The sequence below is a fragment of the Symphalangus syndactylus genome, chromosome 21, assembly GCF_028878055.3.
Source record: "Symphalangus syndactylus isolate Jambi chromosome 21, NHGRI_mSymSyn1-v2.1_pri, whole genome shotgun sequence".
In the NCBI taxonomy this organism is placed as follows: Eukaryota; Metazoa; Chordata; class Mammalia; order Primates; family Hylobatidae; genus Symphalangus; species Symphalangus syndactylus.
In genome coordinates, this window is record NC_072443.2 from 3,101,577 (window position 1) to 3,121,257 (window position 19,681).

The following is a 19,681-nucleotide window of genomic DNA, read 5'->3' on the forward strand; positions in this document are numbered from 1 at the left end:
CTCCACTCCACTCCACTCCACTCCACTCCACTTCATTCCATTCCATTCCATTCCATTCCATTCCATTCCATTCCATTCCATTCCATTCCTTTCCATTCCATTCCATTCCACAGTATTCTATTCTATTCCTTTCTTTCAACAAGCTCTCAATCTGTCACCCTGGCTGAATTGCAGTGGCAGTACATCAGCTCACATTTTATTTCACTGTTCCATTCCATTCATTTCCATTCCATTCCATTCCACGCCACTCCACTCCACTCCATTCCATTCCATTCCATTCCATTCCATTACATTTCATTCTATTCCATTCAATTCTTTTCCATTCGATTTCATTCTATTCTCTTCTATTATGTTCAATTGCACTCCATTCCATTCCATTCTTATTTCATCAACTTCTCAAACTGTCACCCTGATTATATTGCAGTTCCACAATGTCAGCTTTCTTTTTGCTTCACCGTTAAATTCCTTTCCATTCCATTCCCTTCCTTTCCATGTCATTCCATTCAATTCCCTTCCTTTCCATTGCATTCCATTCCATTGCATTCCATTCCATTCCATTCCATTCCATTCCATTCCATTCCATTCCATTCCTTTCCATTCCATTCATCTTCCATTGCACTCCATTCCATTCCATTCCATTGTACTCCATTCCCTTCAATTCCTTTCTTTTGACAGGATCTCACTCTGTCACACAGGCGAGAATGCAGTGCTAGATTCTTATCACAAATTTCATTTCAACATTCCATTCCATTTCCTTCCACTCCATTCCACTGCACTCCACTTCTCTCCATTCCATTCCATTCCACTCCATTCCATTCCATTCCTTTCTTTCTAACGGTTCTCACTCTGTCACCGAGGCTGCCGTGAAGTAGCATAATCTGAGGTCACATTTCATTTCACCATTCCAGTCCATTCCATTTGATTCTATTACACTCCACTGCATTCCACTCCAATCCACTCCACCCCATCATATTCCCTCGCATTCCATTCCACTCCATTACACTCTACTTTAATCCACTGCATTACACTCCTCTCTATCTCACTCCTCTCCATTCCACTCCACGCTACTCTAAACCACTCCACTCCACTACATTCCTTTCCATTGCCTCCCATTCCATTCCACTCTACTCCACTGCTCTCAATTCTACCCCATTTCATTCCATTCTAATCCATTGCACTTCATTGCAAATCCACTCTTCTCCACTACAATCCTCTCCACTCCACTGCATTCCATTACTTCCCATTCTCTTCTATTCCAGTCGAATCCACTCCATTCCATTCCATTCCATTCCATTCCATTCCATTCCATTGCATTCATTCAATTCCATTCCCTTCCATCCCATTCCATTCCATTGCATTCCATTCCATTCCCTTTCATTCCATTCCATTGCAATCCACTCCACTCCTCTCCACTCCACTGGATTGCATTCATTCCCTTTCGCCCCCATTCCAGTCCACTCCATTCCATTCCATTCAATTCCATTCCTTTCCATTCCTTTCTATTCCATTCCTTTCCATTTTTTTCGACTAGAATCCACTCCACACCACTCTAATCCATTCCTTTACTTTCCATTCCATTCCAATCCACTATTCTCCGCTCTACTCTTCTCCACTCCTCTGCATTGCATTCCTTCCCTTTCGCTTCTATTCCAGTCCACTCTATTCCATTCCATTCCATTCCATTCCATTCCATTCCATTCCATTCCATTCCATTCCTTTCCATTCCATTCCTTTCCATTCCATTCCTTTCCATTGCTTTCTATTCCATTCCATTCCGGTCCATTCCATTAGACTCCATTCCAATTCTCTCAAATTCCTTCCTTTCTTTTCCATTCCACTCCACTGCACGCCATGGCACTTTATTTCATTCCTTTCCTTTCCATTCCACTCCATTTCAATCCATTCCATTCCATTCCTTTCCATTCCACTCCATTCCATTCCTTTACATTTCATTACATTCTTTTCCCGTAGAACCCACTCCACTCCAATCCAATCCATTTCATTCCATTCCATTCAAATACACTATTCTCCGCTCCACTCCTCTCCACTCCACTGAATTCCATTAGTTCCCATTCGCTTCCATTCCAGTCCACTCCATTCCATTCCATTGCATTGCATTCCATTCCATTCCACTCCTTTCCACTCAACCCCAATCCCTTCCTTCCTTCTCCATTCCACTCTAGTACACTCCCCTCCACTTTTTTCCATTCCATTCAATTCCATTACTTTCCATTCCACTCCATTCCACTCCATTCCCTTCTTTTCACTGGAATCCTCTCCACTCCACTCCAATACATTCCATTCCATTCTATTTAAATCCACTATTGTCTACTGCACTCCTCTCAACTCCACTGCATTCCATTCCTTCCGACTCACATCCATTCCTTTCCACTCCTTTCCATTCCATTCCATTCCATTCCATTCCTCTCCAGTCCACTCCATTCCATTCCTCTCCATTCCACTCCAATCCATTCCACTCCATTCCATTCCATGCCACTGCAATGCGTTCCATTCCATTCCATTCCTTTCCATTCCATTCCATTCCATTCTTTTCCACTGGAATCCACTCCAATCCACTCCAATCCATTCCATTCCATTCTATTCAAACCACTCTTCTCCACTCCACTCCTCTCCACTCCACTCCGTTCCGTTCCTTCACATTCGCCTTCATTCCAGTCCACTCCTTTCCATTCCATTCTTTTCTTTTCAATTCCATTCTACTCCATTCCACTCCACTCCACTCCCTTCCTTTCTTCTCCATTCCACTCCACTGAGCTGCACAGCAATTTTTTCCATTCCATTCCATTCCATTCCATTCCATTCCATTCCATTCCGTTCCATTCTATTCTTTTCCACTGTAATCCACTCCATTCCACTCGAATTTATTCCATTCCATTCCGTTCAATTCAAATCCACCTTGCTCCAGTACATTGCTCTCCAATCCAGTGGATTTCATTCCTTCCAATTGGCCTCCACTGCAGTCCATTCCATACCATTCAATTCCATTCCTTTCCATTCCATTCCATTCCATTCCATTCCATTCCACTTCATTCCACTGCACTCCTCTCCATTCCTTACTTCTCCATTCCACTCCACTACACTCCATTGAACTTTTTTCCATTCCATTCCATTCCATTCCATTCCATTCCATTCCATTCCATTCCACGAAATTCCATTCCATTGCATTCGATAGCATTACACTCCATTCCATTCTTTTCTGCTCCGTTCCATTCCATTCCATTCCAATGCATTCCATTCCCCCCCCTGCACCTCCACTCCAATCCACTGCATCCCATTCCATTCCATTGTATTCCATTCCATTCCATTCCATTCCATTCCATTCTACTCCAATCCACTTCACTGCAATCCACTGCATTCCATTCCATTCTATTCCTTTCCATTCCATTCCATTCCATTCTATTCCATTCCATTCCATTCCATTCCATTCTTTTCCACTATAATCTACTCCACTAAATTCGAATCCATTCAATTCCATTCCATACAATTCAAATCCACACTTTTCTACTAAATTCCTTTCCACTCCACTGCATTCCATTCCTTCACATTCGCCTCCACTCCGTTCCACTCCACTCCTTTCCATTCCGTTGCATTGCATTCCATTCTGCTCTGTTCTGTTCCATTCTGTTCCTTTCCATTCCATTTCATTCCTGTCCATTCCACAGTATTCTATTCTATTCCTATCTTGCGACAAGTTATCAATCTCTCACCCTGGTTGGATTGCGGTGGCCCTATGTCAGCTCTCATTTTATTTCCCCTTTCCATTCCAATCCGTGCCATTCCATTCCATTCCATTCTATTCCATTCCATTCCATTCCATTCTGTTCCGTTGCGCTCCATTCCATTTCATTCCATTCCATTCCATTCCATTCCATTCCATTCTATTCTTTTCCACTGTAATCCACTCCATTCCACTCGAATTTATTCCACTCCATTCCATTCAATTCAAATCCACCCTTCGCCAGTACATTGCTCTCCAATCCAGTGGATTTCATTCCTTCAAATTGGCCTCCACTGCAGTCCATTCCATTCCATTCAACTCCATTCCATTCCACTTCATTCCACTGCACTCCTCTCCCATCCTTACTTCTCCATTGCACTCCACTACACTGCATTGAAATTTTTTACATTCCATTCCATTCCATTCCATTCCATTCCATTCCATTCCATTCCATTAAATTCCATTCCATTGCATTCGATAGCATTACACTCCATTCCATTCTTTTCTGTTCCGTTCCATTCCATTCCATTCCAACGCATTCCATTCCCGTCCATGCACCTCCACTCCAATCCACTGCATCCCATTCTATTCCATTGTTTTACATTCCATTCCATTCCTTTCAATTCCATTCCATTCCATTCTACTCCAATCCACTTCATGGCAATCCACTGCATTCCATTCCATTCCATTCCATTCCATTCCATTCCATTCCATTCCAGTCTATTCTTTTCCACTATAATCTACTTCACTAAGTTCGAATCCATTCCATTCCATTCCATACAATTCATATCCACACTTCTCCACTAAATTCCTTTCCACTCCACTGCATTCCATTCCTTCACATTCGCCTCCACTCCGTTCCACTCCACTCCTTTCCATTCCATTGCATTGCATTCCATTCTGCTCTGTTCTGTTCCATTCTGTTCCTTTCCATTCCATTCCATTCCTTTCCATTCCACAGTATTCTATTCTATTCCTATCTTGCGACAAGTTATCAATCTCTCACCCTGGTTGGATTGCGGTGGCCCTATGTCAGCTCTCATTTTATTTCCCCTTTCCATTCCAATCCATTCCGTTCCATTGTATTCCATTCCATTCCATTCCATTCCGTTCCGTTGCGCTCCATTCCATTTCATTCCATTCCATTCCATTCCATTCCATTCCATTCCATTCCATTCCAGTTCATTTCGTTCTATTCCTTACCATTCCACACGATTCTATTCTATTCCTTTCTTTCAACCAGTTCTCAATGTGTCACCCTGACTGGATTGCAGTGGCACAATGTCAGCTCCCATTTTATTTCACTGTTCTATTCCATTCCGTTCCATTCCATTCCATTCCATTCCATTCCATTCTGTTCCATTCCTTTCCATTCCATTCCATTCCCTTACACTCCATTTCATTCCATTCCATTCCATTACATGCGATTCCTCACTGTTCTATTATATTCCTTTCTTTCCATAAGTTCTGAGTCTGTCACGCTGTCTGGATTGCTGTGGCAAAAATTCAGCACACATTTTATTTCACAGTTCCTTTCCAATAAATTTGATTCTCTTCCATTACATTCCATTCCATTCCATTTAATTCCATTCCGCATGTTGCTCACCATTGCATTCCATTCATTCCATTTCATTCCATTCCATTCCATTACTTTCCTTTCCCCACTAATCTATTCTATTCCTTCCATTCAACAATTCCTCAATCTGTCACCCTGGCTGGATTTCAGTTTTGCAGTATCACCCCACATTTTATTTCACCCTTCCTTTCCATCCCATTCCATTCCATTCCATTCTCTTCCCTTCCGTTCCATTCCATTCCATTCTATTCCATTCGGTTCCATTCTGTTCCATTCCTTTCCATTTCAACCAATTCCATTCTATTCCATTCTATTCCATTCCATTGCATTCCATTCCATTCCATTCCATTCCATTCCATTCCATTCCATTCCATTCCATTCCACACGATTTTATTCTATTCCTTTCTTTCAACAAGCTCTCAATCTGTAACCATTGTAGGATTGCAGTGGCACAATGTCAGCTCATATTTCATTTCACCATTCCATTCCATTCCGTTGCATTCCATTCCATTCTATTCATTCCATTCCCTTCCATTCCATTTGATTACCTTCCGGTCAATTCCCTTCCGTTGCATTCCATTCCATTTCATTCCATTCCATTCCAAACTATTCTATTCTACTCCTTTCTTTCAACATGTTCTCAATCTGTCACCCTGGCTGGATTGCAGTGGCACAATGTCAGCTCACATTTTGTTACACTGTTCCATTCCATTCCATTCTTTTCCACTCCATTCCATTCTATTTCATTCCGTTCCATTCCATTCCCTTCCATTGCATTCCATTCCATTCCATTCCATTCCATTCCATTCCATTCCATTCCATTCCATTCTTTTCCATTCCATTCCATTCCACACTATTCTATTCTACTCCTTTGTTTCAACAATTCTTACTATGTCACCCTGGCTGGATTGCAGGGGCACAATGTCAGATCACATTTACTCTCACCATTCCATTCTGTTACATTCCATTCCATTCCATTCCATTCCATTTCATTCCATTCCATTCCATTCCATTCCATTCCATTCCATTCCATTCCATTCCATTCATTTCCATTCGGTTCCATTACACTCCGTTCCATTCCATTCCATTCCATTCAGTTGTATTCCACACTATTCTATTCTCTTCCTTTCTTTCAACAAGTTCTCAATCGGTCACCCTGGGTGGATTGCAGTGACACAATGTCAGCTCACATTTTATTTCACCGTTCCATTCCATTCCATTCCATTCCATTCCATTCCATTCCATTCCATTCCATTCCATTCCATTCCATTCCATTCATCTTCCATTGCACTCCATTCCATTCCATTCCAGACTATTTGATTCTATTACTTTCTTTCAACAAGTTCTTTATCTGTCACCCTGGCTTGATTGCAGTGGCACAATATCAGCTCACATTTTATTTAACCATTCCATTCCATTTCATTCCATTCCATTCCATTTCATTCCATTCCATTCCATTCCATTCCATTTCATTCCATTCCATTCCATTCCATTCCATTCCATTCCATTCCATTCCATTTCATTCCATTCCACAGTATGCTATTCTATTCCTTTCTTTCAACAAGCTCTCAATCTGTCACCCTGGCTGAATTGCAGTGGCAGTACATCAGCTCACATTTTATTTCACTGTTCCATTCCATTCATTTCCATTCCTTTCCATTCCACGCCATGCCACTCCACTCCAGTCCACTCCACTCCACTCCACTCCACTTCATTCCATTCCATTCCATTCCATTCCATTCCATTCCATTCCATTCCATTCCATTCCATTCCATTCCATTCCATTCCTTTCCATTCCATTCCATTCCACAGTATTCTATTCTATTCCTTTCTTTCAACAAGCTCTCAATCTGTCACCCTGGCTGAATTGCAGTGGCAGTACATCAGCTCACATTTTATTTCACTGTTCCATTCCATTCATTTCCATTCCATTCCATTCCACGCCACTCCACTCCACTCCATTCCATTCCATTCCATTCCATTCCATTACATTTCATTCTATTCCATTCAATTCTTTTCCATTCGATTTCATTCTATTCTCTTCTGTTATGTTCAATTGCACTCCATTACATTCCATTCTTATTTCATCAACTTCTCAAACTGTCACCCTGATTATATTGCAGTTCCACAATGTCAGCTTTCTTTTTGCTTCACCGTTAAATTCCTTTCCATTCCATTCCCTTCCTTTCCATGTCATTCCATTCAGTTCCCTTCCTTTCCATTGCATTCCATTCCATTGCATTCCATTCCATTCCATTCCATTCCATTCCATTCCATTCCATTCCATTCCATTCCATTCATCTTCCATTGCACTCCATTCCATTCCATTCCATTGTACTCCATTCCCTTCAATTCCTTTCTTTTGACAGGATCTCACTCTGTCACACAGGCGAGAATGCAGTGCTAGAATCTTATCACAAATTTCATTTCAACATTCCATTCCATTTCCTTCCACTCCATTCCACTGCACTCCACTTCTCTCCATTCCATTCCATTCCACTGCATTCCATTCCATTGCTTTCTTTCAAACGGTTCTCACTCTGTCACCGAGGCTGCCGTGAAGTAGCATAATCTGAGGTCACATTTCATTTCACCATTCCAGTCCATTCCATTTGATTCTATTCCACTCCACTGCATTCCACTCCAATCCACTCCACCCCATCATATTCCCTCGCATTCCATTCCACTCCATTACACTCTACTTTAATCCACTGCATTACACTCCTCTCTATCTCACTCCTCTCCATTCCACTCCACGCTACTCTAAACCACTCCACTCCACTACATTCCTTTCCATTGCCTCCCATTCCATTCCACTCTACTCCACTGCTCTCAATTCTACCCCATTTCATTCCATTCTAATCCATTGCACTTCATTGCAAATCCACTCTTCTCCACTACAATCCTCTCCACTCCACTGCATTCCATTACTTCCCATTCTCTTCTATTCCAGTCGACTCCACTCCATTCCATTCCATTCCATTCCATTCCATTCCATTCCATTCCATTGCATTCATTCAATTCCATTCCCTTCCATCCCATTCCATTCCATTGCATTCCATTCCATTCCCTTTCATTCCATTCCATTGCAATCCACTCCACTCCTCTCCACTCCACTGGATTGCATTAATTCCCTTTCGCCCCCATTCCAGTCCACTCCATTCCATTCCATTCAATTCCATTCCTTTCCATTCCTTTCTATGCCATTCCTCTCCATTTTTTTCGACTAGAATCCACTCCACACCACTCTAATCCATTCCTTTACTTTCCATTCCATTCAAATCCACTATTCTCCACTCTACTCTTCTCCACTCCACTGCATTGCATTCCTTCCCTTTCGCTTCTATTCCAGTCCACTCTATTCCATTCCATTCCATTCCATTCCATTCCATTCCATTCCATTCCATTCCATTCCATTCCTTTCCATTCCATTCCTTTCCATTGCTTTCTATTCCATTCCATTCCAGTCCATTCCATTAGACTCCATTCCAATTCTCTCAAATTCCTTCCTTTCTTCTCCATTCCACTCCACTGCACGCCATGGCACTTTATTTCATTCCTTTCCTTTCCATTCCACTCCATTTCAATCCATTCCATTCCATTCCTTTCCATTCCACTCCATTCCATTCCTTTACATTTCATTACATTCTTTTCCCGTAGAACCCACTCCACTCCAATCCAATCCATTTCATTCCATTCCATTCAAATACACTATTCTCCGCTCCACTCCTCTCCACTCCACTGAATTCCATTAGTTCCCATTCGCTTCCATTCCAGTCCACTCCATTCCATTCCATTGCATTGCATTCCATTCCAATCCACTCCTTTCCACTCAACCCCAATCCCTTCCTTCCTTCTCCATTCCACTCTAGTACACTCCCCTCCACTTTTTTCCATTCCATTCAATTCCATTCCTTTCCATTCCACTCCATTCCATTCCATTCCCTTCTTTTCACTGGAATCCTCTCCACTCCACTCCAATACATTCCATTCCATTCTATTTAAATCCACTATTGTCTACTGCACTCCTCTCAACTCCACTGCATTCCATTCCTTCCGACTCACATCCATTCCTTTCCACTTCTTTCCATTGCATTCCATTCCATTCCATTCCTCTCCAGTCCACTCCATTCCATTCCTCTCCATTCCACTCCATTCCATTCCACTCCATTCCTTTCCATGCCACTGCAATCTGTTCCATTCCATTCCATTCCTTTCCATTCCATTCCATTCCATTCCATTCTTTTCCAATGGAATCCACTCCAATCCACTCCAATCCATTCCATTCCATTTTATTCAAATCCACTCTTCTCCACTCCAATCCTATCCACTCCACTCCGTTCTGTTCCTTCACATTCGCCTTCATTCCTGTCCACGCCTTTCCATTCCATTCTTTTCTTTTCAATTCCATTCTACTCCATTCCACTCCACTCCATGCCCTTCCTTTCTTCTCCATTCCACTCCACTGAGCTGCACAGCAATTTTTTCCATTCCATTCCATTCCATTCCATTCCATTCCATTCCATTCCATTCCATTCCATTCCGTTCCATTCTATTCTTTTCCACTGTAATCCACTCCATTCCACTCGAATTTATTCCATTCCATTCCGTTCAATTCAAATCCACCCTGCTCCAGTACATTGCTCTACAATCCAGTGGATTTCATTCCTTCCAATTGGCCTCCACTGCAGTCCATTCCATTCCATTCAACTCCTTTCCATTCCATTCCATTCCATTCCATTCCACTTCATTCCACTGCACTCCTCTCCCATCCTTACTTCTCCATTCCACTCCACTACACTCCATTGAACTTTTTTCCATTCCATTCCATTCCATTCCATTCCATTCCATTCCATTCCTTTCCATTCCATTCCACTAAATTCCATTCCATTGCATTCGATAGCATTACACTCCATTCCATTCTTTTCTGTTCCGTTCCATTCCGTTCCATTCAAATGCATTCCATTCCCTTCCCTGCACCTCCACTCCAATCCACTGCATCCCATTCCATTCCATTGTATTACATTCCATTCCATTCCTTTCCATTCCATTCCATTCTACTCCAATCCACTTCATGGCAATCCACTGCCTTCCATTCCATTTAATTCTATTCCATTCCATTCCATTCCATTCCATTCCATTCCATTCCATTCCATTCCATTCTTTTCCACTATAATCTACTCCACTAAAATCGAATCCATTCCATTCCATTCCATACAATTCAAATCCACACTTCTCCACTAAATTCCTTTCCACTCCACTGCATTCCATTCCTTCACATTCGCCTCCACTCCGTTCCACTCCACTCCTTTCCATTCCGTTGCATTGCATTCCATTCTGCTCTGTTCAGTTCTGTTCCATTCTGTTAATTTCCATTCCATTCCATTCCTGTCCATTCCACAGTATTCTATTCTATTCCTATCTTGCGACAAGTTATCAATCTCTCACCCTGGTTGGATTGCGGTGGCCCTATGTCAGCTCTAATTTTATTTCCCCTTTCCATTCCAATCCGTGCCATTCCATTCCATTCCATTCTATTCCATTCCATTCCATTCCATTCTGTTCCGTTGCACTCCATTCCATTTCATTCCATTCCATTCCATTCCATTCTATTCTTTTCCACTGTAATCCACTCCATTCCACTCGAATTTATTCCACTCCATTCCGTTCAATTCAAATCCACCCTTCGCCAGTACATTGCTCTCCAATCCAGTGGATTTCATTCCTTCAAATTGGCCTCCACTGCAGTCCATTCCATTCCATTCAACTCCATTCCATTCCACTTCATTCCACTGCACTCCTCTCCCATCCTTACTTCTACATTCCACTCCACTACACTGCATTGAAATTTTTTACATTCCATTCCATTCCATTCCATTCCATTCCATTCCATTCCATTAAATTCCATTCCATTGCATTCGATAGCATTACACTCCATTCCATTCTTTTCTGTTCCGTTCCATTCCATTCCATTCCAACGCATTCCATTCCCGTCCATGCACCTCCACTCCAATCCACTGCATCCCATTCTATTCCATTGTATTACATTCCATTCCATTCCTTTCCATTCCATTCCATTCTACTCCAATCCACTTCATGGCAATCCACTGCATTCCATTCCATTCCATTCCATTCCATTCCATTCCATTCCATTCCATTCCATTCCAGTCTATTCTTTTCCACTATAATCTACTTCACTAAAATCGAATCCATTCCATTCCATTCCATATAATTCAAATCCACACTTCTCCACTAAATTCCTTTCCACTCCACTGCATTCCATTCCTTCACATTCGCCTCCACTCCGTTCCACTCCACTCCTTTCCATTCCATTGCATTGCATTCCATTCTGCTCTGTTCTGTTCCATTCTGTTCCTTTCCATTCCATTCCATTCCTTTCCATTCCACAGTATTCTATTCTATTCCTATCTTGCGACAAGTTATCAATCTCTCACCCTGGTTGGATTGCGGTGGCCCTATGTCAGCTCTCATTTTATTTCCCCTTTCCATTCCAATCCATTCCGTTCCATTGTATTCCATTCCATTCCATTCCATTCCATTCCGTTCCTTTGCGCTCCATTCCATTTCATTCCATTCCATTCCATTCCATTCCATTCCATTCCATTCCAGTTCATTTCGTTCTATTCCTTACCATTCCACACGATTCTATTCTATTCCTTTCTTTCAACCAGTTCTCAATGTGTCACCCTGACTGGATTGCAGTGGCACAATGTCAGCTCCCATTTTATTTCACTGTTCTATTCCATTCCGTTCTATTCCATTCCATTCCATTCCATTCCATTCCGTTCCATTCCTTTCCATTCCATTCCATTCCCTTACACTCCATTCCATTCCATTTCATTTCATTCCATTCCATTATATGCGATTCCTCACTGTTCTATTATATTCATTTCTTTCAATAAGTTCTGAGTCTGTCATGCTGTCTGGATTGCTGTGGCAAAAATTCAGCACACATTTTATTTCACAGTTCCTTTCCAATAAATTAGATTATATTCCATTCCATTCCATTCCATTCCATTTAATTCCATTCCGCATGTTGCTCACCATTGCATTCCATTCATTCCATTTCATTCCATTCCATTCCATTACCTTCCTTTCCCCACTAATCTATTCTATTCCTTCCATTCAACAATTCCTCAATCTGTCACCCTGGCTGGATTTCAGTTTTGCAGTATCACCCCACATTTTATTTCACCCTTCCTTTCCATCCCATTCCATTCCATTCCATTCTCTTCCCTTCCGTTCCATTGCATTCCATTCTATTCCATTCCGTTCCATTCTGTTCCATTCCTTTCCATTGCAACCAATTCCATTCTATTCCATTCTATTGCATTCCATTCCATTCCATTCCATTCCATTCCACACGATTTTATTCTATTCCTTTCATTCAACAAGCTCTCAATCTCTAACCATTGTAGGATTGCAGTGGCACAATGTCAGCTCATATTTCATTTCACCATTCCATTCCATTCCGTTGCATTCCATTCCATTCTATTCATTCCATTCCCTTCCATTCCATTTGATTACCTTCCGGTCAATTCCGTTCCGTTGCATTCCATTCCATTTCATTCCATTCCATTCCAAACCTTTCTATTCTACTCCTTTCTTTCAACATGTTCTCAATCTGTCACCCTGGCTGGATTGCAGTGGCACAATGTCAGCTCACATTTTGTTACACTGTTTCATTCCATTCCATTCTGTTCCACTCCATTCCATTCCATTTCATTCCGTTCCATTCCATTCCCTTCCATTGCATTCCATTCCATTCCATTCCATTCCATTCCATTCCATTCTTTTCCATTCCATTCCATTCCACACTATTCTATTCTACTCCTTTATTTCAACAATTCTTACTATGTCACCCCGGCTGGATTGCAGTGGCACAATGTCAGCTCACATTTACTCTCACCATTCCATTCTGTTCCATTCCATTCCATTCCATTCCATTCCATTCCATTCCATTCCATTCCATTCCATTCCTTTCCATTCCATTCTTTTCCATTCCATTCCTTTCCATTGCTTTCTATTCCATTCCATTCCAGTCCATTCCATTAGACTCCATTCCAATTCTCTCAAATTCCTTCCTTTCTTCTCCATTCCACTCCACTGCACGCCATGGCACTTTATTTCATTCCTTTCCTTTCCATTCCACTCCATTTCAATCCATTCCATTCCATTCTGTTCCATTCCACTCCATTCCATACCTTTACATTTCATTACATTCTTTTCCCGTAGAACCCACTCCACTCCAATCCAATCCATTTCATTCCATTCCATTCAAATACACTATTCTCCGCTCCACTCCTCTCCACTCCACTGAATTCCATTAGTTCCCATTCGCTTCCATTCCATTCCACTCCATTCCATTCCATTGCATTGCATTCCATTCCATTCCACTCCTTTCCACTCAACCCCAAACCCTTCCTTCCTTCTCCATTCCACTCTAGTACACTCCCCTCCACTTTTTTCCATTCCATTCAATTCCATTCCTTTCCATTCCACTCCATTCCATTCCATTCCCTTCTTTTCACTGGAATCCTCTCCACTCCACTCCAATACATTCCATTCCATTCTATTTAAATCCACTATTGTCTACTGCACTCCTCTCAACTCCACTGCATTCCATTCCTTCCGACTCACATCCATTCCTTTCCACTCCTTTCCATTGCATTCCATTCCATTCCATTCCTCTCCAGTCCACTCCATTCCATTCCTCTCCATTCCACTCCATTCCATTCCACTCCATTCCATTCCATGCCACTGCAATCCGTTCCATTCCATTCCATTCCTTTCCATTCCATTCCATTCCATTCTTTTCCACTGGAATCCACTCCAATCCACTCCAATCCATTCCATTCCATTCTATACAATTCCACTCTTCTCTACTCCACTCCTCTCCACTCCACTCCGTTCCGTTCCTTCACATTCGCCTTCATTCCAGTCCACTCCTTTCCATTCCATTCTTTTCTTTTCAATTCCATTCTACTCCATTCCACTCCACTCCACTCCCTTCCTTTCTTCTCCATTCCACTCCACTGAGCTGCACCGCAATTTTTTCCATTCCGTTTCATTCCATTCCATTCCATTCCATTCCATTCTATTCTTTTCCAATGTAATCCACTCCATTCCACTCGAATTTATTCCATTCCATTCCGTTCAATTCAAATCCACCCTGCTCCAGTACATTGCTCTCCAATCCAGTGGATTTCATTCCTTCCAATTGGCCTCCACTGCAGTCCATTCCATTCCATTCAACTCCATTCCATTCCATTTCATTCCATACCATTCCATTCAATTCCATTCCATTCCACTTCATTCCACTGTACTCCTCTCCCATCCTTACTTCTCCATTCCACTCCACTACACTCCATTGAACTTTTTTCCATTCCATTCCATTCCATTCCACTAAATTTCATTCCATTGCATTCGATAGCATTACACTCCATTCCATTCTTTTCTGTTCCGTTCCATTCCATTCCATTCAAATGCATTCCATTCCCCTCCCTGCACCTCCACTCCAATCCACTGCATCCCATTCCATTCCATTGTATTACATTCCATTCCATTCCTTTCCATTCCATTCCATTCTACTCCAATCCACTTCACTGCAATCCACTGCATTCCATTCCATTCCATTCCATTCCATTCCATTCCATTCCATTCCATTCCATTCCATTCTTTTCCACTATCATCTACTCCACTAAAATCGAATCCATTCCATTCCATTCCATACAATTCAAATCCACACTTCTCCACTAAATTCCTTTAAACTCCACTGCATTCCATTCCTTCACATTCGCCTCCACTCCGTTCCACTCCACTCCTTTCCATTCCGTTGCATTGCCTTCCATTCTGATCTGTTCTGTTCCATTCTGTTCCTTTCCATTCCATTCCATTCCTGTCCATTCCACAGTATTCTATTCTATTCCTATCTTGCGACAAGTTATCAATCTCTCACCCTGGTTGGATTGCGGTGGCCCTATGTCAGCTCTAATTTTATTTCCCCTTTCCATTCCAATCCGTGCCATTCCATTCCATTCCATTCTATTCCATTCCATTCCATTCCATTCCATTCTGTTCCGTTGCGCTCCATTCCATTTCATTCCATTCCATTCCATTCCATTCTTTTCTTTTCCACTGTAATCCACTCCATTCCACTCGAATTTATTCCACTCCATTCCTTTCAATTCAAATCCACCCTTCGCCAGTACATTGCTCTCCAATCCAGTGGATTTCATTCCTTCAAATTGGCCTCCACTGCAGTCCATTCCATTCCATTCAACTCCATTCCATTCCACTTCATTCCACTGCACTCCTCTCCCATCCTTACTTCTCCATTCCACTCCACTACACTGCATTGAAATTTTTTACATTCCATTCCATTCCATTCCATTCCCTTCCATTCCATTCCACTCCAATCCATTCCATTCCATTAAATTCCATTCCATTGCATTCGATAGCATTACACTCCATTCCATTCTTTTCTGTTCCGTTCCATTCCATTCCATTCCAACGCATTCCATTCCCGTCCATGCACCTCCACTCCAATCCACTGCATCCCATTCTATTCCATTGTATTACATTCCATTCCATTCCTTTCCATTCCATTCCATTCTACTCCAATCCACTTCATGGCAATCCACTGCATTCCATTCCATTCCATTCCATTCCATTCCATTCCATTCCATTCCATTCCATTCCAGTCTATTCTTTTCCACTATAATCTACTTCACTAAAATCGAATCCATTCCATTCCATTCCATACAATTCAAATCCACACTTCTCCACTAATTTCCTTTGCACTCCACTGCATTCCATTCCTTCACATTCGCCTCCACTCCGTTCCACGCCACTCCGTTCCATTCCATTGCATTGCATTCCATTCTGCTCTGTTCTGTTCCATTCTGTTCCTTTCCATTCCATTCCATTCCTTTCCATTCCACAATATTCTATTCTATTCCTATCTTGCGACAAGTTATCAATCTCTCACCCTGGTTGGATTGCGGTGGCCCTATGTCAGCTCTCATTTTATTTCCCCTTTCCATTCCAATCCATTCCGTTCCACTGTATTCCATTCCATACCATTCCATTCCGTTCCGTTGCGCTCCATTCCATTTCATTCCATTCCATTCCATTCCATTCCATTCCATTCCATTCCAGTTCATTTCGTTCTATTCCTTACCATTCCACACGATTCTATTCTATTCCTTTCTTTCAACCATTTCTCAATGTGTCACCCTGACTGGACTGCAGTGGCACAATGTCAGCTCCCATTTTATTTCACTGTTCTATTCCATTCCGTTCCATTCCATTCCATTCCATTCCATTCCGTTCCGTTCCATTCCTTTCCATTCCATTCCATTCCCTTACACTCCATTCCATTCCATTTCATTCCATTCCATTCCATTACATGCGATTCCTCACTGTTCTATTATATTCCTTTCTTTCAATAAGTTCTGAGTCTGTCACACTGTCTGGATTGCTGTGGCAAAAATTCAGCACAAATTTTATTTCACAGTTCCTTTCCAATAAATTACATTCTATTCCATTCCATTCCATTCCATTCCATTTAATTCCATTCCGCATGTTGCTCACCATTGCATTCCATTCATTCCATTTCATTCCATTCCATTCCATTACTTTCCTTTCCCCACTAATCTATTCTATTCCTTCCATTCAACAATTCCTCAATCTGTCACCCTGGCTGGATTTCAGTTTTGCAGTATCACCCCACATTTTATTTCACCCTTCCTTTCCATCCCATTCCATTCCATTCCATTCTCTTCCCTTCCGTTCCATTCCATTCCATTCTATTCCATTCCGTTCCATTCTGTTCCATTCCTTTCCATTGCAACCAATTCCATTCTATTCCATTCTATTCCATTCCATTCCATTCAATTCCATTCCATTCCATTCCATTCCACACGATTTTATTGTATTCCTTTCTTTCAACAAGCTCTCAATCTGTAACCATTGTAGGATTGCAGTGGCACAATGTCAGCTCATATTTCATTTCACCATTCCATTCCATTCCGTTGCATTCCATTCCATTCTATTCATTCCATTCCCCTCCATTCCAGTTGATTACCTTCCGGTCAATTCCGTTCCGTTGCATTCCATTCCATTTCATTCCATTCCATTCCAAACTATTCTATTCTACTCCTTTCTTTCAACATGTTCTCAATTTGTCACCCTGGCTGGATTGCAGTGGCACAATTTCAGCTCACATTTTGTTACACTGTTTCATTCCATTCCATTCTTTTCGACTCCATTCCATTCCATTTCACTCCGTTCCATTCCATTCCCTTCCATTCCATTCCATTCCATTCCATTCCATTCCATTCCATTCCATTCTTTTCCATTCCATTCCATTCCACACTATTCTATTCTACTCCTTTGTTTCAACTATTCTTCCTATGTCACCCTGGCTGGATTGCAGTGGCACAATGTCAGCTCACATTTACTCTCACCATTCCATTCCGTTCCATTCCATTCCATTCCATTCCATTCCATTCCCTTCCATTCCATTCCATTCCATTCCATTCCATTCCATTCCATTCCATTCATTTCCATTCGGTTCCATTACACTCCTTTCCATTCCATTCCATTCCATTCAGTTGTATTCCACACTATTCTATTCTCTTCCTTTCTTTCAACAAGTTCTCAATCGGTCACCCTGGGTGGATTGCAGTGACACAATGTCAGCTCACATTTTATTTCACCGTTCCATTCCATTCCATTCCATTCCATTCAATTCCATTCCATTCCATTCATCTTCCATTGCACTCCATTCCATTCCATTCCAGACTATTTCATTCTATTACTTTCTTTCAACAAGTTCTTTATCTGTCACCCTGGCGTCATTGCAGTGGCACAATATCAGCTCACATTTTATTTAACCATTCCATTCCATTTCATTCCATTCCATTCCATTTCATTCCATTCCATTCCATTCCATTCCATTCCATTCCATTCCATTCCATTCCATTCCACAGTATGCTATTCTATTCCTTTCTTTCAACAAGCTCTCAATCTGTCACCCTGGCTGAATTGCAGTGGCACTACATCAGCTCACATTTTTTTTCACTGTTCCATTCCGTTCATTTCCATTCCATTCCATTCCACGCCACTCCACTCCACTCCATTCCATTCCATTCCATTCCATTCCATTCCATTACATTACATTTCATTCTATTCCATTCAATTCTTTTCCATTCGATTTCATTCTATTCTCTTCTATTATGTTCAATTGCACTCCATTCCATTCCATTCTTATTTCATCAACTTTTCAAACTGTCACCCTGATTATATTGCAGTTCCACAATGTCAGCTTTCTTTTTGCTTCACCGTTATATTCCTTTCCATTCCATTCCCTTCCTTTCCATGTCATTCCATTCAATTCCCTTCCTTTCCATTGCATTCCATTCCATTGCATTCCATTATATTCCATTCCATTCCATTCCATTCCATTCCATTCCATTCATCTTCCATTGCACTCCCTTCCATTCCATTCCATTGTATTCCATTCTCTTCAATTCCTTTCTTTTGACAGGATCTCACTCTGTCACACAGGCGAGAATGCAGTGCTAGAATCTTATCACAAATTTCATTTCAACATTCCATTCCATTTCCTTCCACCCCATTCCACTGCACTCCACTTCTCTCCATTCTATTCCATTCCACTCCATTCCATTCCATTCCTTTCTTTCAAACGGTTCTCACTCTGTCACCGAGGCTGCCGTGAAGTAGCATAATCTGAGGTCACATTTCATTTCACCATGCCAGTCCATTCCATTTGATTCTATTCCACTCCGCTGCATTCCACTCCAATCCACTCCACCCCATCATATTCCCTCGCATTCCATTCCACTCCATTACACTCTACTTTAATCCACTGCATTACACTCCTCTCTATCCCACTCCTCTCCATTCCACTCCACGCTACTCTAAACCACTCCACTCCACTACATTCCATTCCATTGCCTCCCATTCCATTCCACTCTACTCCACTGCTCTCAATTCTACCCCATTTCATTCCATTCTTATCCATTGCACTTCATTGCAAATCCACTCTTCTCCACTACAATCCTCTCCACTCCACTGCATTCCATTACTTCCCATTCTCTTCTATTCCAGTCGACTCCACTCCATTCCATTCCATTCCATTCCATTGCATTCATTCAATTCCATTCCCTTCCATCCCATTCCATTCCATTGCATTCCATTCCATTCCCTTTCATTCCATTCCATTGCAATCCACTCCACTCTTCTCCACTCCACTGGATTGCATTCATTCCCTTTCGCCCCCATTCCATTCCACTCCATTCCATTCCATTCAATTCCAT